The sequence below is a fragment of the Scylla paramamosain genome, chromosome 27 (assembly GCF_035594125.1).
Source record: "Scylla paramamosain isolate STU-SP2022 chromosome 27, ASM3559412v1, whole genome shotgun sequence".
Taxonomy (NCBI): domain Eukaryota; kingdom Metazoa; phylum Arthropoda; class Malacostraca; order Decapoda; family Portunidae; genus Scylla; species Scylla paramamosain.
The window spans coordinates 9,793,111-9,815,738 of record NC_087177.1 but is presented as its reverse complement, the minus strand read 5'-3'; the positions used below and the strand labels follow the sequence as shown (position 1 = coordinate 9,815,738).

Here is a 22,628-nt window from a genome sequence, read left to right as displayed (position 1 = left end):
CCTTGTCAGGCATCAAATGTGCAAACCCAAAATCCACAATCTTAATAACTGAATCTTCAGAAGAATCCTTGAACAAGAGATTCCGTGAAAAGATGTTTAGACACTAAAAATAATGTAAAAATGCCTATAAACAACTGTCCCTGCATTAAAAACCTTTCATCATAAAATTACACACAAGATACTCAACCAGTGCATGAATGTTCAAGTGGTACCATTTGCTCCCTTCTGCACAGCTTGCAGCAACACTTCTGGCGCTGCATAGTGAACAGTGAAGCACGGTGTCTTCGTGCTGCCATCCTTTTCCTTGTCAGGCATCAAATGTGCAAACCCAAAATCCACAATCTTAATAACTGAATCTTCAGAAGAATCCTTGAACAAGAGATTCCGTGAAAAGATGTTTAGATTAGAATGGCCTCGGAGAAGGATAATATCTGAATGGAATAAATTCATACTTTTTATTATAAAGGCCATACAAATGATGGAGATCAATAATATTCCATGCAATAAATTCTTTAAAATAAGCAGATGGAAAATCAATGCAAAAAAACTTCCTTTTTTTACCTTTCCTTTCTTTTCTTTTCTGTCTATCCTCAACACCAACCCTTTTCACCCCTGTCTGGCTTTAGGTCTCCGTGAACACTGATGCTTTTCCTGTGCACGTAGTGAACTGCTGACACCAGGTTCCTCACGACGACCGAAGCCCGAGGCGAGCCTCTGTGAACCTCTCGTGTTTCCTGATCCTCTGAGGCAGCCAGCTCTCCACCTCCAAGGAGCTGCATCACAATGTAGGTGTGTGCCTGTGAAACCAACATGAATTAGATACAGGCATACAATGATTAAATGCAAGGAAAAGAAAATAATATGATCTTAAACTAATTGTTACTTAAACTGTTACTGATAAATCCTGTTGTTTTATATTGTAATTCTACACAGTAAAAATATAGATTTGAAAATATACTTTGTAAAACTCAGTAACTTCCACTACAGCCCATTAAACTAGAACCATGAAAACATCCTTGAAAACCCCAGTAACTTGCACTACAGCCTGTTAGACTAGAACCATGAAAACACCCTTGAAAATCCTAGTAACTTCCACTACACCCTGTTAAACAAAAACCATGAAAACACCCTTGAAAACCCCAGTAACTTCCACTACACCCTGTTAAACAAGAACCATGAAAAACACCCTTGAAAACCTCAGTAACTTCCACTACACCCTGTTAAACTCGAACCATGAAAACACCCTTGAAAACACACACACAGGCAACCCTTTCCCGGCCACACACACACACAAACCCTCTCCAACACACACACACACACACACACACACACACACACACACACAAACCCCAGAACACACCATACCTAATTGGCAGTTGCTTTTTCAGTTCCAGTCTTAACACTTCGCATAAACCCTCTCTGTGTAACTGCCATGACCAGGCCCAGGAAGGAAAACTTGCGGTCCTGCGCCAACGAGTCGTAACTATGCTTGTGGTGGGTCGCGAAGATCAGCGTTAACTCCAGGCTGGAATACAGGAACAGGTAGAGGAAGTAAACTCGGCTAAATTGTATTAATTTCATGCGTTCTACAGAGAGAGAGAAAGACAGATGTTTATGAATGAAGGGAGAGGAGGAGGAGGAGGAACGGGAGGTAGTGTGTGTGTGTGTGTGTGTGTGTGTGTGTATGAATGAAGGGAGAGGAGGAGGAGGAGGAACAGGAGGTGGTAATAATAATAATAATAATAATAATAATAAACGGTTTATTATTTAGGCAGTTGACAAACTGAAAATGTACATAGGGGATGGGGAAAAACTTAACATTAATCCTAAAGGTAAGTCTAATCTAGGAGGGAAATAATATTGATTGATGGCTCGCACCATGGTGGGAATCGCACTGAGTCTGTACCGGTCCGTGCGCGGCGCCTTCAGGGGCGTTATTCTGTTGTGGTGTCTGGTGGCACGGACCGGGCGAGGCGCATCGGGCGGCAGCATGTTTCTGAGACGCGGATGATGCAGTAGTCCCCTTCCAAACTTCTCCAGAGCCTCTCGGTGCCTGGTGGATATTCTGGACAGACTCAGGGTGTGTGTGTGTGTGTGTGTGTGTGTGTGTGTGTGTGTGTGTGTGTGTGTGTGTGTGTTTGTGTTTCAGGAGTAAACATAAGGGAATATTTGCTAGTACACACACACACACACACACACACACACACACACACACACACACACACACACAATACTACAAACACGAACAAACACACAATACTGAACATACAAACACACACACACACACCTTCTCTGCCCAGGCCCTTGACACAGCTGACGGAGAACAGAGCCCTAGGATTGATCACCTCCCAAGCCTCGGTCAAACTGGCACCGATGTCCCTCCTCCTTCTGCCCTGCAGTGGAAGAACAAGACACAAATCTGACTCACACACGACGAGACAACAGCGAACGTAAACAAACAGTGTTGCCAACTCAGGGAAAGGGAGTTTTACTGTACAAGGGATAAAATACAAGTGAATCACCATGGAAACACCCTTTGAAAACCCACAGTAACTTCCACTACAGCCTTGATAACACTACTTACCCTAGATCACCCCCAAACACCCCTATATAACCCTGAAACACCACCAAGACACCATTAAACACCCCAAAACAAACTATTTACCTCAAAACACTTGCAAAACACTCCCAAAACAAAATTAAACACCCCAAAACACACTATTTACCTCAAAACACTTGCAAAACACTCTCAAAACACCATTAAACACCCCAAAACACACTATTTACCTCAAAAACTTGCAAAACACTCCAAAAACACCATTAAACATCCAAAAACAGACAATTTACCTCAAAACACTTGAAAAAACACCCCCAAAACACCTCCAAAACCCCAATAATACCCAAAAAAAGACAATTTACCTCAAAACACTTGAAAAAACACCTCCAAAACCCCAATAATACCCAAAAAAGACAATTTACCTCAAAACACTTGCAAAATCACCCCCAAAACATCTCCAAAACCCAAAAAATACCCAAAAAAGACAATTTACCTCAAAACACATGCAAAAACACCCCCAAAACACCTCCAAAACCCCAATAATACCCAAAAAACAGACAAAAACAGACAAATATACCCAAAAACAGACAATTTACCTCAAAACACTTGAAAAAACACCCCAAAACACCTCCAAAACACCCCAAAATATCTCAAAACATTCCTAAACACACAAACAGGAGTGTAATGAATTAATAAGTGAAAGAAAGCAAGAGAATGTAAACAAACAGATGATAATGAAAAGAAAAGTGATTTAAATGAGATTGTTAAGATGTTTTGATGGTTTATGGTAAGGAAAATGAGAGAAAGGGTTTGTAATGATGACAGAAAGGAAGGAATAAGAGGAAAAAGTAAAGAAATGAGGAAAGGAAAGAGAAAATGATGCTTTACTCACAATGCACCTCTCTTTAACAACATTCAGAGACACAAGGAAATACAAACAAATTACAAAATAAGCAAAGAAAGAAAAAATGAAAGGAAAAAAAAAATAAGCAAAAATTATACAAAAACAAAAAAAATATACATAATAAAAAAAATAAATGAGACACACACACACACACACACACACACACACACACACACACACACACACACACACACACACACACACAAACACACACACACACACACACCTCAGGCAGCGATTCCTGGAAGAAGACAGCAAAGAATATTATGTTAGCCACAGTGAGAGTGCGTGCGTAGACAGCCGAGGCCGCGAATAAGTCACACAGGAGAGCTGAGAGGAATACAAGCCGCTGGTGTTGTGCTTGGAGTAACAGTCGAGGAGAGCAGAAGACACGGGCAGCACCACCTTCAAGCCTAGCAGGTCCAGGATCAGACTGCCGAATAACACCTTGCTTGTCCGTGCGTTCCTCTGTGGGTGTTAGGTTAGGTTAGGTTACGTTAGGTTAAGTGAGGTTAGGTTATGTTAGGTTAAGTGAGGTTAGGTTAAGTGAGGTTAGGTTAGGTTAAGTTACGTTAGGTTAGGTTAAGTGAGGTTAAGTGAGGTTACGTTAAGTTAAGTTAGGTTAGGTTAGGTTAAAATAGGTTAGGTTAAAAGAGGTTAGGTTAAGTTAGGTTAGGTTAGGTTAAGTTAAGTTAGGTTAAGTTATGTTAGGTTAAAAGAGGTTAGGCTAAGTTATGTTACGTTAAGTTAGCTTATGTTAGGTTAGGTTAGGTTAAGTGAGGTCTTTTTTATCTTTTATTTTTTCTCAGTATTTTTTTCTTATTGTACTTAGTTCCCTTTGACCAGTGTCCCTCCTATATATACAAAAAATAAAACAAAATAAATAAATAAATAAATAAAGTAAAACAAGAACATTTTTACGACTTTAAATCATTTTCCCGACACACTTGTGCATGGAGGCAGTGTTGCACGAGTGTTGAGTGACAAATATTGCATCTCAGCTTAGCAACACACACCAACACACACCAACACAACACCCTGCTCACCTTCTCCTTGATGTCCGCAGCCTGTACTGCCCCTCTGTCCCTGCCGTCCACCTCACCACCACTGCCGCCGCCACCGCCATCGCTGCCGCCAACTTGCTTGCCGGATCAGAGGGTTGCCGTTGCTCTGAAAGTTACATTAGGTTTGGTTAAGTGGGGCCGTGGGAAGAGGATGTAGGTTAGGTTAGGTTTGGTTAGGCTAGGTTATGTTAGGTTTGGATAGGTTTCTTTAGGTTAGGTTAGGTTAGGTTAGGTTAGGTTAGGTAAGGCTTGGCTAGGTTAGGCTTGCTTAGGTAAGGTTTGGCTAGGTTAGGTTAGGTTAGGTTAGGTTAGGTTAGGTAAGGCTTGGCTAGGTTAGGCTTGCTTAGGTAAGGTTTGGCTAGGTTAGGTTAGGTTAGGTAAGGCTTGGCTAGGTTAGGCTTGCTTAGGTAAGGTTTGGCTAGGTTAGAATTGCTTAGGTTAGGTTAGGTAAAGTTTGGTTAGGCCAGCTTGGGATTAAGACACGAGATAGCCAGTCTTTGGGAGGAGGAAGCACCAGACACAAGTTAGGGTAGGCTTCTTTGGGTTAGGCTTGGTTTGATTAGGGTCAGCTGAGGAGTGTGAAGCTCCACCACGTTAGGTTAAATTTGAGGTAATATTTTAGTCATTTTCTCTCTCACCACCAAAATTTTCCCACTGTGTAAACTTTGTTAATATTTTTTATCTGAAGGCTACAAAACACATCACTCGCTTTCCATCCCAGACCCCTAAACACCACCCCTTTCTTCCTTCCTTAGCATCAGCCAGCCAGCCTCTTTGGACTTAAATGAAGGAAACTTTTAAACACGTAGATATAATATAACATTTTCTTCTTCACACACACACACACACACACACACACACACACACACACACACTGCTTCCGTGACGTGGGAGAGTGAGGAAGAGCGAGAAAGAGTTTTATCACCAGCTAGAAGGAAATTACCGCTTTGTTTACATCTGACAAGAGAAAACGCGGCTGTCACTTCTGTCAACGGGTAACTAATACAAAGCTGAGAGAGAGAGAGAGAGAGAGAGAGAGAGAGAGAGAGAGAGAGAGAGAGAGAGAGAGAGAGAGAGAGAGAGAGAGAGAGAGAGAGAGAGAGAGAGATTGTCATATAACCATTTTATACTCAAGATAATAAAAGACAGCAAGCGTTTAATTATTAATTTTCCAACTTTCTTCGCTTGCCTAAACTTTCTTCCACACTGCTGGTGGTGATGGTGGTGGTGGTGGTGGTCTTCCTGCTTCCCTATTTCGTCCCTCTACATTTGTATCTTAAAAGAAAAAAAGATCGTATTACTGAATCAACACCAATGAACACTTAACCTTACCTAACCTAAAGTGTACCTCTGTTTTTACCCTCTACCCATCACTACAACCTCCAGTACCTTCCCCTGCTAGGACTCCAACACCACAACACCTCGTACAGACCCAGACATCCCACACACGTGCATCTAGAAGCTTCATACATCACAACACACGCTATAACACCCCTGACACGCTTCTACTATCACAGTCCCCCCTTAAACACTCCAGAACCTTTTATTTTACCTCCAGCACACCACTTCTACCCTCAAAGACCCAGTACTTATCTGCAACATGCCTATAACATAGCCAAAACACCTCAAAAGCAACTCCAACCACACTAAAACACCTTAAAACACCTTAAACACTCTTAAACGCACAAAAAACACCCTAAACACATCGAAAGTGCACCAAAATATCCCCAAACACACTTAAAATACTCCAAAACTCACCCAAATGGACTTAAAACGCATCCAAAACACACCGTACCTACCCAAAAAACACTCAAACTCATCCACAACATCCCAAAACACACTTAAAACATCGCAAAACACTGAAAACGGCCCAAAACACACTTAAAACACCCCAAAACACCCAGACTGACATAAAATACCCACAAACGCACCCAAAATTCCCCGGTATCCACACAAAACACACCTAAACTCGTCCATAACATCCTAAAATACACTTGAAACATCACAAAACATTGAAAACAGTCCAAAACACACTTAAAGCACTCCTAAACAAGCCTAAGACACCCCAAAACACACCAGGAACGCTAAATATTGACTCAAACATCACCAAATCCCTAAAACACACACTTCAACACCCTTTCAACACCTCCAGACACACTGCAACACTCCCTAAACACCTCCAGACACACTCCAACACCTCTTAAACACACCAAATACACTGGAAGCACTGTCAGGGAAGACAAATACTACCAAGACAGACAGGGCAGCAGGGAAAATTAAGCTAAATATTGTTTTCTTAGCATTTTTCTGTTTTACCACCTCCTCTATTCCTTCTCCCTTCATCTTCCTCCTCTATTTCTCTTATTTTCTTACTCATTCTAGTCTTATCTACACGTCTGAGTCTAGAAAGACATGGAAACACCAGGAAAACACTGCAAAATACGATAAATATTACCGAGGAGACAGCGGAGCCGATCAAGGTCCCTGGTCCATGATGGCGGCCGTGACGTCACGGCAATTTTACGTACCGTAACGGATTTCATTTCGAAATTGACCCCTCGAAAAAATGGAGCTAGGCTGGAATGCCTTATATATTCTGACTTGATAAATACTTAAACAAATATCCACAATATTAAAACAGCTCTAGCCTGAGTAGTATTTAAAAAATATCCAAATTAAATATGGAAAAAGTGTTGAAATATTCGGCACAATTTAAATCATTGAAAAGTCCACAACATTTGAATTTTTAGGAACGTAAAAAATTTTAAAAAATCTGAACTATCATCTTACACCATCAAAAGTGACCTGGAACAAGAAGTAAACAAATAAAACCGAAATTGTGTAAAAACCAAGTGTTGAACCTAAATACGATTAAAAACCACTGAAAAGTCCACCTATTTTGACTCAACAACAAGATAAAACACTTTAAAACATACAAACAATTTTTTCAAGCAATGAAAAGTTAGTTACAAGCTCAAATAGAGAGACAATAACACAAAAAGTGTTGTAATAACAACTTTTAACAGGACCATAAAACATTTTTAAAGTCCACTTATTTCTCTCAACAGGAACCAAAAAACATTTTAAAAATCATAAGCAATTTTTAGAAATACAAAAGACGTAGTTAGAACGTGAAATAAAAAATCAAGTTTGTCAAAATACTGCTAAAAAAACACCCCGCATTTTCGGCAAGCAACACAAAATTGAACACAACTCAACACAAGCCACGAAAATACTTCTAAAGCAAATAATTATTTTTATAAACCATAAAAAACATGCTATACCAGCAGAATAAAGAAGTTAAGAAAAAAATAAAAAAATATTGGAACCCACAGGTTGAAGCAGGTTGGCAGAGGTAGCCAGGCATCATGGCGGCCCTTGTCAGTGGAGAGAACGGCCGCTATTTTGCCTGTTATTCTTCCATCGTAACTAAATGAGGCAATGGCAGATATATCTAGCTAGCGGATATGAAAGCCTAGTTATGTGGCTCCACTTAGTGACGTGTTAGGCTTACAATAAGTGAGAAATGAAGCAGATATTGGCGGACAAATGGGGAAGGCTGCCTCCACCTCGGCTGATAACATTAGTTAAGTGTATTTTTTTGACGTCTTTATAATTCCTGTCATGGTTAATTAGTAAGAGTTTTGTGGTGGAGGCTTGGAGCGCTTGTGGCACCGTGGAATGCTGAGTCACATCAATATATTCTTAACGAGGTGCAAAAACATGAAATACGAGGCTTAACAATAAATAAACAGTAAGATTAACCACTGACCTGACAGCCCTGTGTTGTTGTGGGTGACACGTACCGCCTATTACATCAGACTGTGCAAATTACCTGGCTGGACAAGTGGTGGGCGAGTTTCTTACCAATATTAGCCTTGGTGGCCCTGTAGGCACCTCCCGGCAGGCACCAAGCTTGAACCAGCACATCCAGGAAGCCACGCCCCTGTCACTGTCTTGTTCTGCGAAAATACATTAAATAACGCAGCAGTTTATGGCACCCTTGGAACAGAGTGCCTTGCTGTTGACGTCCGGTGCTGTGTCGTCCCACATTAAATAAAGCAGCAGTTTATGGCACCCTTTGAACACAATGCCTTTCCGTCTGGCGTGTCTGGCGTCTGGTACTGTGTCATCCCTCCCAGCCTGCTCCGCACAGTACGCACCCAAACACTTTTAGCTTTCAATAACAAGCACCAACTTCTTTTATATTGTACTAAACTAATAGAAAATTAAATATAAAGAATTATAAGCGTGTAAAAATAAATCTCAGGCCATTATAACTGTAATTGTCAAAGTATCTAGACGTTACTGATTGAAGCGCTAAATTCAAACTGGTCCTGGCGGGGCTTACGCTGCAATGTCTCGTCCCTTGTGTGGCGTAATGTGAAATCATTGAAAAACTTGTGTGAATTGAAGGCTTGGCTTAATACTGTGTTATATCTCAGCTTATCATTATTAAGTATTTACCATTTGACGTTAAAAAACAACAATACTTCACAGAGATATCCAAGTATAACAGAGGCTTCCATACTGTAGCTAATGATCAACAGAGAATTACCAGCCTTTCTCTGTGTGTCAAGGAGAGCCCTTAGGGAAACGTTCGTGTGCGTGTGTGTGTGTGTGTGTGTGTGGTATGGAAAGATATAATTGCTTAAGTACAGCCTCTCTCTCTCTCTCTCTCTCTCTCTCTCTCTCTCTCTACGTATTTTGCCTGTCTGCCCTCGTGTGTGTGTGTGTGTGTGTGTGTGTGTGTATCTCATTTATTTATTTAAGTTATTTTTCTTCTTCACGCAGATAGTAATTGACGAACACAACACACCACGTGGAGAGAAGCAAGGTGTGGAGTACCCAAGCCTCTCACAGTCCATGCTAGTAGACTCACCCTGCATGTGGAGATCTCCCAAAATGCACGGAGGTTATTCCAGAGCTGCAGGACAGAGTACTTGAGGCCATTGGTGAACAGAAAGCTGAGGTTGAACAAAGGTAGAGTAAAGATTACACTGACATTTGGGACATTGACATTGTTTGTTACCAGTATTATATTGATTCCTTTTATTTCAGCCAAGAATTGATAGCTGCCCAAGGTGTAAGCAAGATTCACAATGATGAGGTCATTGTGACGTGTGCAATGTGTCCACTGGTCTTGGCCTTCCTGACCAAGGCAGCCACACAAAGGAAATTCCACGTTATTGTTGCCGAACGTGCCCCTAAATATGATGCAAGGTGTTTTATGCGTCTCTTTCACGTCATCGTGTCTGATGTGCACAATACATAACACAGGGACTGCCACATGTAGGGGTGATGGCTTCTTGCAGCTTCCTTTATTTTATTATGTTCTTATGTTCTCAATACATCTTTTACTTGTGCAGGGTCACCCAGTGGCAAAAGCTTTATGTACTGCTGGAATTGAGACAACATTAATTCAAGACTCTGCAGTGTTCCCCATCATGTCACGTGTCAACAAGGTCATCAAAGGTCATCGTTGGCACCGAGACGGTGGTGACCAACGGAGGCATTGAGACCTTTGTTGGTGCAGCCTCTCTTGCCTCACCACCAAAGTTTTATTCTGTTTCAGTAAGTTTTATTTGTTAGTCATTATCCTGATACCTCTTTCAGTGGGGCAGTATTTGAAACATATTTACTGTTGCAAATTGAACAGGGAAGGTATCACAAAAGTACATACCATTTTATTCTCACAGAAATTCTTGATTCCAGTTTTTGATACATTCCTTTTCCACATGTTTATTTCGTGTAGGTGGATATACATTCCTCGTGTTGAGTGTTGGATGGTCCTTTCTCAAACCTCAACCTGTTGTTGTCTCATGTGGAGCTAGATACTATCAGATCAGTACCATCAGATCAGTCGGCGGTCCCGTTGATGCCGGATAAGAGGGATTTTACTGTACCCTGTTTATCTTGCACTTAGCTTTAAATAATGGCTGCTGACCATTTAAATCTCTTTTATTTCAGTCGAGGTACTGCACCATCCTACGTGTACCGGCAGCTTAGCAAACTGTACCGTCCCACTTCTTGTGATCTCTAAGGTAACAGCTTTAATCCTTGCAAATAAGGAATAAGAGAAAAGAGACACACCTGCCATTTGTACTGTTATGCTGTAGTGTTCTGTCATTTTTTTCCTCTTTTATCCTAGAACCATTTTTGGTCATTCATGTTTCTAAAAATTATTATACAAAAATGTTGAGCTTAATATGTTTGGTGTAGTTTTTTGTAACATGTGTTATTATTGTTAATGTGTGTGGTTCCCCTCAGGAAGAATGTTGCAGTATTAGCAGTAATGTTACAGCCAATGGAAGTGTCTGTATTGTGCTTTGGTGGGAGGTTAATTTGATGTATTTTTAGAGTTGTGCAGGATATTATAGCAAGCCCTCAAAATAAAGAAAATAACTATAGAAAACACTCCTTGTATTGAAAACACCACTGCAGAGAAATCTCTAATGAAACAGGAAACCCTACATTCAGTACTGTGTGGTTGTTGCAGTAACACTGAGCTAAATGCCTTTTGGATGGTTGTACACTAAAAATAATGTAAAAATGCCTATAAACAACTGTCCCTGCATTAAAAACCTTTCATCATAAAATTACACACAAGATACTCAACCAGTGCATGAATGTTCAAGCGGTACCATTTGCTCCCTTCTGCACAGCTTGCAGCAACACTTCTGGCGCTGCATAGTGAACAGTGAAGCACGGTGTCTTCGTGCTGCCATCCTTTTCCTTGTCAGGCATCAAATGTGCAAACCCAAAATCCACAATCTTAATAACTGAATCTTCAGAAGAATCCTTGAACAAGAGATTCCGTGAAAAGATGTTTAGACACTAAAAATAATGTAAAAATGCCTATAAACAACTGTCCCTGCATTAAAAACCTTTCATCATAAAATTACACACAAGATACTCAACCAGTGCATGAATGTTCAAGTGGTACCATTTGCTCCCTTCTGCACAGCTTGCAGCAACACTTCTGGCGCTGCATAGTGAACAGTGAAGCACGGTGTCTTCGTGCTGCCATCCTTTTCCTTGTCAGGCATCAAATGTGCAAACCCAAAATCCACAATCTTAATAACTGAATCTTCAGAAGAATCCTTGAACAAGAGATTCCGTGAAAAGATGTTTAGATTAGAATGGCCTCGGAGAAGGATAATATCTGAATGGAATAAATTCATACTTTTTATTATAAAGGCCATACAAATGATGGAGATCAATAATATTCCATGCAATAAATTCTTTAAAATAAGCAGATGGAAAATCAATGCAAAAAAACTTCCTTTTTTTACCTTTCCTTTCTTTTCTTTTCTGTCTATCCTCAACACCAACCCTTTTCACCCCTGTCTGGCTTTAGGTCTCCGTGAACACTGATGCTTTTCCTGTGCACGTAGTGAACTGCTGACACCAGGTTCCTCACGACGACCGAAGCCCGAGGCGAGCCTCTGTGAACCTCTCGTGTTTCCTGATCCTCTGAGGCAGCCAGCTCTCCACCTCCAAGGAGCTGCATCACAATGTAGGTGTGTGCCTGTGAAACCAACATGAATTAGATACAGGCATACAATGATTAAATGCAAGGAAAAGAAAATAATATGATCTTAAACTAATTGTTACTTAAACTGTTACTGATAAATCCTGTTGTTTTATATTGTAATTCTACACAGTAAAAATATAGATTTGAAAATATACTTTGTAAAACTCAGTAACTTCCACTACAGCCCATTAAACTAGAACCATGAAAACATCCTTGAAAACCCCAGTAACTTGCACTACAGCCTGTTAGACTAGAACCATGAAAACACCCTTGAAAATCCTAGTAACTTCCACTACACCCTGTTAAACAAAAACCATGAAAACACCCTTGAAAACCCCAGTAACTTCCACTACACCCTGTTAAACAAGAACCATGAAAAACACCCTTGAAAACCTCAGTAACTTCCACTACACCCTGTTAAACTCGAACCATGAAAACACCCTTGAAAACACACACACAGGCAACCCTTTCCCGGCCACACACACACACAAACCCTCTCCACACACACACACACACACACACACACACACACACACACACACACAAACCCCAGAACACACCATACCTAATTGGCAGTTGCTTTTTCAGTTCCAGTCTTAACACTTCGCATAAACCCTCTCTGTGTAACTGCCATGACCAGGCCCAGGAAGGAAAACTTGCGGTCCTGCGCCAACGAGTCGTAACTATGCTTGTGGTGGGTCGCGAAGATCAGCGTTAACTCCAGGCTGGAATACAGGAACAGGTAGAGGAAGTAAACTCGGCTAAATTGTATTAATTTCATGCGTTCTACAGAGAGAGAGAAAGACAGATGTTTATGAATGAAGGGAGAGGAGGAGGAGGAGGAACGGGAGGTAGTGTGTGTGTGTGTGTGTGTGTGTGTGTGTGTATGAATGAAGGGAGAGGAGGAGGAGGAGGAACAGGAGGTGGTAATAATAATAATAATAATAATAATAATAAACGGTTTATTATTTAGGCAGTTGACAAACTGAAAATGTACATAGGGGATGGGGAAAAACTTAACATTAATCCTAAAGGTAAGTCTAATCTAGGAGGGAAATAATATTGATTGATGGCTCGCACCATGGTGGGAATCGCACTGAGTCTGTACCGGTCCGTGCGCGGCGCCTTCAGGGGCGTTATTCTGTTGTGGTGTCTGGTGGCACGGACCGGGCGAGGCGCATCGGGCGGCAGCATGTTTCTGAGACGCGGATGATGCAGTAGTCCCCTTCCAAACTTCTCCAGAGCCTCTCGGTGCCTGGTGGATATTCTGGACAGACTCAGGGTGTGTGTGTGTGTGTGTGTGTGTGTGTGTGTGTGTGTGTGTGTGTGTGTGTGTGTGTGTGTGTGTGTGTGTTTGTGTTTCAGGAGTAAACATAAGGGAATATTTGCTAGTACACACACACACACACACACACACACACACACACACACACAATACTACAAACACGAACAAACACACAATACTGAACATACAAACACACACACACACACCTTCTCTGCCCAGGCCCTTGACACAGCTGACGGAGAACAGAGCCCTAGGATTGATCACCTCCCAAGCCTCGGTCAAACTGGCACCGATGTCCCTCCTCCTTCTGCCCTGCAGTGGAAGAACAAGACACAAATCTGACTCACACACGACGAGACAACAGCGAACGTAAACAAACAGTGTTGCCAACTCAGGGAAAGGGAGTTTTACTGTACAAGGGATAAAATACAAGTGAATCACCATGGAAACACCCTTTGAAAACCCACAGTAACTTCCACTACAGCCTTGATAACACTACTTACCCTAGATCACCCCCAAACACCCCTATATAACCCTGAAACACCACCAAGACACCATTAAACACCCCAAAACAAACTATTTACCTCAAAACACTTGCAAAACACTCCCAAAACAAAATTAAACACCCCAAAACACACTATTTACCTCAAAACACTTGCAAAACACTCTCAAAACACCATTAAACACCCCAAAACACACTATTTACCTCAAAAACTTGCAAAACACTCCAAAAACACCATTAAACATCCAAAAACAGACAATTTACCTCAAAACACTTGAAAAAACACCCCCAAAACACCTCCAAAACCCCAATAATACCCAAAAAAAGACAATTTACCTCAAAACACTTGAAAAAACACCTCCAAAACCCCAATAATACCCAAAAAAGACAATTTACCTCAAAACACTTGCAAAATCACCCCCAAAACATCTCCAAAACCCAAAAAATACCCAAAAAAGACAATTTACCTCAAAACACATGCAAAAACACCCCCAAAACACCTCCAAAACCCCAATAATACCCAAAAAACAGACAAAAACAGACAAATATACCCAAAAACAGACAATTTACCTCAAAACACTTGAAAAAACACCCCAAAACACCTCCAAAACACCCCAAAATATCTCAAAACATTCCTAAACACACAAACAGGAGTGTAATGAATTAATAAGTGAAAGAAAGCAAGAGAATGTAAACAAACAGATGATAATGAAAAGAAAAGTGATTTAAATGAGATTGTTAAGATGTTTTGATGGTTTATGGTAAGGAAAATGAGAGAAAGGGTTTGTAATGAATAGAAAGGGTTTGTAATGATGACAGAAAGGAAGGAATAAGAGGAAAAAGTAAAGAAATGAGGAAAGGAAAGAGAAAATGATGCTTTACTCACAATGCACCTCTCTTTAACAACATTCAGAGACACAAGGAAATACAAACAAATTACAAAATAAGCAAAGAAAGAAAAAATGAAAGGAAAAAAAAAATAAGCAAAAATTATACAAAAACAAAAAAAATATACATAATAAAAAAAATAAATGAGACACACACACACACACACACACACACACACACACACACACACACACACACACACACACACAAACACACACACACACACACACCTCAGGCAGCGATTCCTGGAAGAAGACAGCAAAGAATATTATGTTAGCCACAGTGAGAGTGCGTGCGTAGACAGCCGAGGCCGCGAATAAGTCACACAGGAGAGCTGAGAGGAATACAAGCCGCTGGTGTTGTGCTTGGAGTAACAGTCGAGGAGAGCAGAAGACACGGGCAGCACCACCTTCAAGCCTAGCAGGTCCAGGATCAGACTGCCGAATAACACCTTGCTTGTCCGTGCGTTCCTCTGTGGGTGTTAGGTTAGGTTAGGTTACGTTAGGTTAAGTGAGGTTAGGTTATGTTAGGTTAAGTGAGGTTAGGTTAAGTGAGGTTAGGTTAGGTTAAGTTACGTTAGGTTAGGTTAAGTGAGGTTAAGTGAGGTTACGTTAAGTTAAGTTAGGTTAGGTTAGGTTAAAATAGGTTAGGTTAAAAGAGGTTAGGTTAAGTTAGGTTAGGTTAGGTTAAGTTAAGTTAGGTTAAGTTATGTTAGGTTAAAAGAGGTTAGGCTAAGTTATGTTACGTTAAGTTAGCTTATGTTAGGTTAGGTTAGGTTAAGTGAGGTCTTTTTTATCTTTTATTTTTTCTCAGTATTTTTTTCTTATTGTACTTAGTTCCCTTTGACCAGTGTCCCTCCTATATATACAAAAAATAAAACAAAATAAATAAATAAATAAATAAAGTAAAACAAGAACATTTTTACGACTTTAAATCATTTTCCCGACACACTTGTGCATGGAGGCAGTGTTGCACGAGTGTTGAGTGACAAATATTGCATCTCAGCTTAGCAACACACACCAACACACACCAACACAACACCCTGCTCACCTTCTCCTTGATGTCCGCAGCCTGTACTGCCCCTCTGTCCCTGCCGTCCACCTCACCACCACTGCCGCCGCCACCGCCATCGCTGCCGCCAACTTGCTTGCCGGATCAGAGGGTTGCCGTTGCTCTGAAAGTTACATTAGGTTTGGTTAAGTGGGGCCGTGGGAAGAGGATGTAGGTTAGGTTAGGTTTGGTTAGGCTAGGTTATGTTAGGTTTGGATAGGTTTCTTTAGGTTAGGTTAGGTTAGGTTAGGTTAGGTTAGGTAAGGCTTGGCTAGGTTAGGCTTGCTTAGGTAAGGTTTGGCTAGGTTAGGTTAGGTTAGGTTAGGTTAGGTTAGGTAAGGCTTGGCTAGGTTAGGCTTGCTTAGGTAAGGTTTGGCTAGGTTAGGTTAGGTTAGGTAAGGCTTGGCTAGGTTAGGCTTGCTTAGGTAAGGTTTGGCTAGGTTAGAATTGCTTAGGTTAGGTTAGGTAAAGTTTGGTTAGGCCAGCTTGGGATTAAGACACGAGATAGCCAGTCTTTGGGAGGAGGAAGCACCAGACACAAGTTAGGGTAGGCTTCTTTGGGTTAGGCTTGGTTTGATTAGGGTCAGCTGAGGAGTGTGAAGCTCCACCACGTTAGGTTAAATTTGAGGTAATATTTTAGTCATTTTCTCTCTCACCACCAAAATTTTCCCACTGTGTAAACTTTGTTAATATTTTTTATCTGAAGGCTACAAAACACATCACTCGCTTTCCATCCCAGACCCCTAAACACCACCCCTTTCTTCCTTCCTTAGCATCAGCCAGCCAGCCTCTTTGGACTTAAATGAAGGAAACTTTTAAACACGTAGATATAATATAACATTTTCTTCTTCACACACACACACACACACACACACACACTGCTTCCGTGACGTGGGAGAGTGAGGAAGAGCGAGAAAGAGTTTTATCACCAGCTAGAAGGAAATTACCGCTTTGTTTACATCTGACAAGAGAAAACGCGGCTGTCACTTCTGTCAACGGGTAACTAATACAAAGCTGAGAGAGAGAGAGAGAGAGAGAGAGAGAGAGAGAGAGAGAGAGAGAGAGAGAGAGAGAGAGAGAGAGAGAGAGAGAGAGAGAGAGAGAGAGATTGTCATATAACCATTTTATACTCAAGATAATAAAAGACAGCAAGCGTTTAATTATTAATTTTCCAACTTTCTTCGCTTGCCTAAACTTTCTTCCACACTGCTGGTGGTGATGGTGGTGGTGGTGGTGGTCTTCCTGCTTCCCTATTTCGTCCCTCTACATTTGTATCTTAAAAGAAAAAAAGATCGTATTACTGAATCAACACCAATGAACACTTAACCTTACCTAACCTAAAGTGTACCTCTGTTTTTACCCTCTACCCATCACTACAACCTCCAGTACCTTCCCCTGCTAGGACTCCAACACCACAACACCTCGTACAGACCCAGACATCCCACACACGTGCATCTAGAAGCTTCATACATCACAACACACGCTATAACACCCCTGACACGCTTCTACTATCACAGTCCCCCCTTAAACACTCCAGAACCTTTTATTTTACCTCCAGCACACCACTTCTACCCTCAAAGACCCAGTACTTATCTGCAACATGCCTATAACATAGCCAAAACACCTCAAAAGCAACTCCAACCACACTAAAACACCTTAAAACACCTTAAACACTCTTAAACGCACAAAAAACACCCTAAACACATCGAAAGTGCACCAAAATATCCCCAAACACACTTAAAATACTCCAAAACTCACCCAAATGGACTTAAAACGCATCCAAAACACACCGTACCTACCCAAAAAACACTCAAACTCATCCACAACATCCCAAAACACACTTAAAACATCGCAAAACACTGAAAACGGCCCAAAACACACTTAAAACACCCCAAAACACCCAGACTGACATAAAATACCCACAAACGCACCCAAAATTCCCCGGTATCCACACAAAACACACCTAAACTCGTCCATAACATCCTAAAATACACTTGAAACATCACAAAACATTGAAAACAGTCCAAAACACACTTAAAGCACTCCTAAACAAGCCTAAGACACCCCAAAACACACCAGGAACGCTAAATATTGACTCAAACATCACCAAATCCCTAAAACACACACTTCAACACCCTTTCAACACCTCCAGACACACTGCAACACTCCCTAAACACCTCCAGACACACTCCAACACCTCTTAAACACACCAAATACACTGGAAGCACTGTCAGGGAAGACAAATACTACCAAGACAGACAGGGCAGCAGGGAAAATTAAGCTAAATATTGTTTTCTTAGCATTTTTCTGTTTTACCACCTCCTCTATTCCTTCTCCCTTCATCTTCCTCCTCTATTTCTCTTATTTTCTTACTCATTCTAGTCTTATCTACACGTCTGAGTCTAGAAAGACATGGAAACACCAGGAAAACACTGCAAAATACGATAAATATTACCGAGGAGACAGCGGAGCCGATCAAGGTCCCTGGTCCATGATGGCGGCCGTGACGTCACGGCAATTTTACGTACCGTAACGGATTTCATTTCGAAATTGACCCCTCGAAAAAATGGAGCTAGGCTGGAATGCCTTATATATTCTGACTTGATAAATACTTAAACAAATATCCACAATATTAAAACAGCTCTAGCCTGAGTAGTATTTAAAAAATATCCAAATTAAATATGGAAAAAGTGTTGAAATATTCGGCACAATTTAAATCATTGAAAAGTCCACAACATTTGAATTTTTAGGAACGTAAAAAATTTTAAAAAATCTGAACTATCATCTTACACCATCAAAAGTGACCTGGAACAAGAAGTAAACAAATAAAACCGAAATTGTGTAAAAACCAAGTGTTGAACCTAAATACGATTAAAAACCACTGAAAAGTCCACCTATTTTGACTCAACAACAAGATAAAACACTTTAAAACATACAAACAATTTTTTCAAGCAATGAAAAGTTAGTTACAAGCTCAAATAGAGAGACAATAACACAAAAAGTGTTGTAATAACAACTTTTAACAGGACCATAAAACATTTTTAAAGTCCACTTATTTCTCTCAACAGGAACCAAAAAACATTTTAAAAATCATAAGCAATTTTTAGAAATACAAAAGACGTAGTTAGAACGTGAAATAAAAAATCAAGTTTGTCAAAATACTGCTAAAAAAACACCCCGCATTTTCGGCAAGCAACACAAAATTGAACACAACTCAACACAAGCCACGAAAATACTTCTAAAGCAAATAATTATTTTTATAAACCATAAAAAACATGCTATACCAGCAGAATAAAGAAGTTAAGAAAAAAATAAAAAAATATTGGAACCCACAGGTTGAAGCAGGTTGGCAGAGGTAGCCAGGCATCATGGCGGCCCTTGTCAGTGGAGAGAACGGCCGCTATTTTGCCTGTTATTCTTCCATCGTAACTAAATGAGGCAATGGCAGATATATCTAGCTAGCGGATATGAAAGCCTAGTTATGTGGCTCCACTTAGTGACGTGTTAGGCTTACAATAAGTGAGAAATGAAGCAGATATTGGCGGACAAATGGGGAAGGCTGCCTCCACCTCGGCTGATAACATTAGTTAAGTGTATTTTTTTGACGTCTTTATAATTCCTGTCATGGTTAATTAGTAAGAGTTTTGTGGTGGAGGCTTGGAGCGCTTGTGGCACCGTGGAATGCTGAGTCACATCAATATATTCTTAACGAGGTGCAAAAACATGAAATACGAGGCTTAACAATAAATAAACAGTAAGATTAACCACTGACCTGACAGCCCTGTGTTGTTGTGGGTGACACGTACCGCCTATTACATCAGACTGTGCAAATTACCTGGCTGGACAAGTGGTGGGCGAGTTTCTTACCAATATTAGCCTTGGTGGCCCTGTAGGCACCTCCCGGCAGGCACCAAGCTTGAACCAGCACATCCAGGAAGCCACGCCCCTGTCACTGTCTTGTTCTGCGAAAATACATTAAATAACGCAGCAGTTTATGGCACCCTTGGAACAGAGTGCCTTGCTGTTGACGTCCGGTGCTGTGTCGTCCCACATTAAATAAAGCAGCAGTTTATGGCACCCTTTGAACACAATGCCTTTCCGTCTGGCGTGTCTGGCGTCTGGTACTGTGTCATCCCTCCCAGCCTGCTCCGCACAGTACGCACCCAAACACTTTTAGCTTTCAATAACAAGCACCAACTTCTTTTATATTGTACTAAACTAATAGAAAATTAAATATAAAGAATTATAAGCGTGTAAAAATAAATCTCAGGCCATTATAACTGTAATTGTCAAAGTATCTAGACGTTACTGATTGAAGCGCTAAATTCAAACTGGTCCTGGCGGGGCTTACGCTGCAATGTCTCGTCCCTTGTGTGGCGTAATGTGAAATCATTGAAAAACTTGTGTGAATTGAAGGCTTGGCTTAATACTGTGTTATATCTCAGCTTATCATTATTAAGTATTTACCATTTGACGTTAAAAAACAACAATACTTCACAGAGATATCCAAGTATAACAGAGGCTTCCATACTGTAGCTAATGATCAACAGAGAATTACCAGCCTTTCTCTGTGTGTCAAGGAGAGCCCTTAGGGAAACGTTCGTGTGCGTGTGTGTGTGTGTGTGTGTGTGTGGTATGGAAAGATATAATTGCTTAAGTACAGCCTCTCTCTCTCTCTCTCTCTCTCTCTCTCTCTCTCTCTCTCTACGTATTTTGCCTGTCTGCCCTCGTGTGTGTGTGTGTGTGTGTGTGTGTGTGTGTGTGTGTGTGTGTATCTCATTTATTTATTTAAGTTATTTTTCTTCTTCACGCAGATAGTAATTGACGAACACAACACACCACGTGGAGAGAAGCAAGGTGTGGAGTACCCAAGCCTCTCACAGTCCATGCTAGTAGACTCACCCTGCATGTGGAGATCTCCCAAAATGCACGGAGGTTATTCCAGAGCTGCAGGACAGAGTACTTGAGGCCATTGGTGAACAGAAAGCTGAGGTTGAACAAAGGTAGAGTAAAGATTACACTGACATTTGGGACATTGACATTGTTTGTTACCAGTATTATATTGATTCCTTTTATTTCAGCCAAGAATTGATAGCTGCCCAAGGTGTAAGCAAGATTCACAATGATGAGGTCATTGTGACGTGTGCAATGTGTCCACTGGTCTTGGCCTTCCTGACCAAGGCAGCCACACAAAGGAAATTCCACGTTATTGTTGCCGAACGTGCCCCTAAATATGATGCAAGGTGTTTTATGCGTCTCTTTCACGTCATCGTGTCTGATGTGCACAATACATAACACAGGGACTGCCACATGTAGGGGTGATGGCTTCTTGCAGCTTCCTTTATTTTATTATGTTCTTATGTTCTCAATACATCTTTTACTTGTGCAGGGTCACCCAGTGGCAAAAGCTTTATGTACTGCTGGAATTGAGACAACATTAATTCAAGACTCTGCAGTGTTCCCCATCATGTCACGTGTCAACAAGGTCATCAAAGGTCATCGTTGGCACCGAGACGGTGGTGACCAACGGAGGCATTGAGACCTTTGTTGGTGCAGCCTCTCTTGCCTCACCACCAAAGTTTTATTCTGTTTCAGTAAGTTTTATTTGTTAGTCATTATCCTGATACCTCTTTCAGTGGGGCAGTATTTGAAACATATTTACTGTTGCAAATTGAACAGGGAAGGTATCACAAAAGTACATACCATTTTATTCTCACAGAAATTCTTGATTCCAGTTTTTGATACATTCCTTTTCCACATGTTTATTTCGTGTAGGTGGATATACATTCCTCGTGTTGAGTGTTGGATGGTCCTTTCTCAAACCTCAACCTGTTGTTGTCTCATGTGGAGCTAGATACTATCAGATCAGTACCATCAGATCAGTCGGCGGTCCCGTTGATGCCGGATAAGAGGGATTTTACTGTACCCTGTTTATCTTGCACTTAGCTTTAAATAATGGCTGCTGACCATTTAAATCTCTTTTATTTCAGTCGAGGTACTGCACCATCCTACGTGTACCGGCAGCTTAGCAAACTGTACCGTCCCACTTCTTGTGATCTCTAAGGTAACAGCTTTAATCCTTGCAAATAAGGAATAAGAGAAAAGAGACACACCTGCCATTTGTACTGTTATGCTGTAGTGTTCTGTCATTTTTTTCCTCTTTTATCCTAGAACCATTTTTGGTCATTCATGTTTCTAAAAATTATTATACAAAAATGTTGAGCTTAATATGTTTGGTGTAGTTTTTTGTAACATGTGTTATTATTGTTAATGTGTGTGGTTCCCCTCAGGAAGAATGTTGCAGTATTAGCAGTAATGTTACAGCCAATGGAAGTGTCTGTATTGTGCTTTGGTGGGAGGTTAATTTGATGTATTTTTAGAGTTGTGCAGGATATTATAGCAAGCCCTCAAAATAAAGAAAATAACTATAGAAAACACTCCTTGTATTGAAAACACCACTGCAGAGAAATCTCTAATGAAACAGGAAACCCTACATTCAGTACTGTGTGGTTGTTGCAGTAACACTGAGCTAAATGCCTTTTGGATGGTTGTACACTAAAAATAATGTAAAAATGCCTATAAACAACTGTCCCTGCATTAAAAACCTTTCATCATAAAATTACACACAAGATACTCAACCAGTGCATGAATGTTCAAGCGGTACCATTTGCTCCCTTCTGCACAGCTTGCAGCAACACTTCTGGCGCTGCATAGTGAACAGTGAAGCACGGTGTCTTCGTGCTGCCATCCTTTTCCTTGTCAGGCATCAAATGTGCAAACCCAAAATCCACAATCTTAATAACTGAATCTTCAGAAGAATCCTTGAACAAGAGATTCCGTG

At 40.8% G+C, this 22,628-nt stretch overlaps 4 long non-coding RNA genes across 20 annotated transcripts; 2 read left to right on the top strand and 2 right to left on the bottom strand.

The window, feature by feature from the left end:
* Positions 1–441: 441 nt before the first annotated feature.
* Positions 442–8,686, bottom strand: LOC135114164 (uncharacterized). 8 transcript variants are annotated; one of them, XR_010275325.1, is made up of 8 exons: positions 8,298–8,667; positions 5,715–5,800; positions 4,508–4,631; positions 3,688–3,929; positions 2,288–2,393; positions 1,879–2,053; positions 1,366–1,525; positions 442–797 (listed from the first exon to the last, which is right to left on the bottom strand). It is a non-coding gene; the product is annotated as an uncharacterized LOC135114164 (long non-coding RNA). The 8 variants fall into 8 exon arrangements; XR_010275323.1 differs by having other exon boundaries at positions 8,393–8,667; XR_010275326.1 differs by lacking the exon at positions 5,715–5,800 and having other exon boundaries at positions 8,393–8,686.
* On the top strand, positions 8,543–10,940 carry LOC135114185 (uncharacterized). Of its 2 annotated transcripts, XR_010275421.1 has the most exons (5): positions 8,543–8,680; positions 9,320–9,508; positions 9,587–9,748; positions 9,895–10,099; positions 10,496–10,940. It is a non-coding gene; the product is annotated as an uncharacterized LOC135114185 (long non-coding RNA). The 2 variants fall into 2 exon arrangements; XR_010275420.1 differs by having other exon boundaries at positions 9,895–10,940.
* Positions 10,941–11,700: 760 nt separating this feature from the next.
* LOC135114163 (uncharacterized) lies at positions 11,701–19,948 on the bottom strand. Of its 8 annotated transcripts, none has more exons than XR_010275317.1 (8): positions 19,560–19,929; positions 16,977–17,062; positions 15,788–15,911; positions 14,968–15,209; positions 13,554–13,659; positions 13,143–13,317; positions 12,628–12,787; positions 11,701–12,056 (listed from the first exon to the last, which is right to left on the bottom strand). It is a non-coding gene; the product is annotated as an uncharacterized LOC135114163 (long non-coding RNA). The 8 variants fall into 8 exon arrangements; XR_010275315.1 differs by having other exon boundaries at positions 19,655–19,929; XR_010275318.1 differs by lacking the exon at positions 16,977–17,062 and having other exon boundaries at positions 19,655–19,948.
* LOC135114181 (uncharacterized) lies at positions 19,805–22,222 on the top strand. Of its 2 annotated transcripts, XR_010275413.1 has the most exons (5): positions 19,805–19,942; positions 20,602–20,790; positions 20,869–21,030; positions 21,177–21,381; positions 21,778–22,222. It is a non-coding gene; the product is annotated as an uncharacterized LOC135114181 (long non-coding RNA). The 2 variants fall into 2 exon arrangements; XR_010275412.1 differs by having other exon boundaries at positions 21,177–22,222.
* Positions 22,223–22,628: the final 406 nt, after the last annotated feature.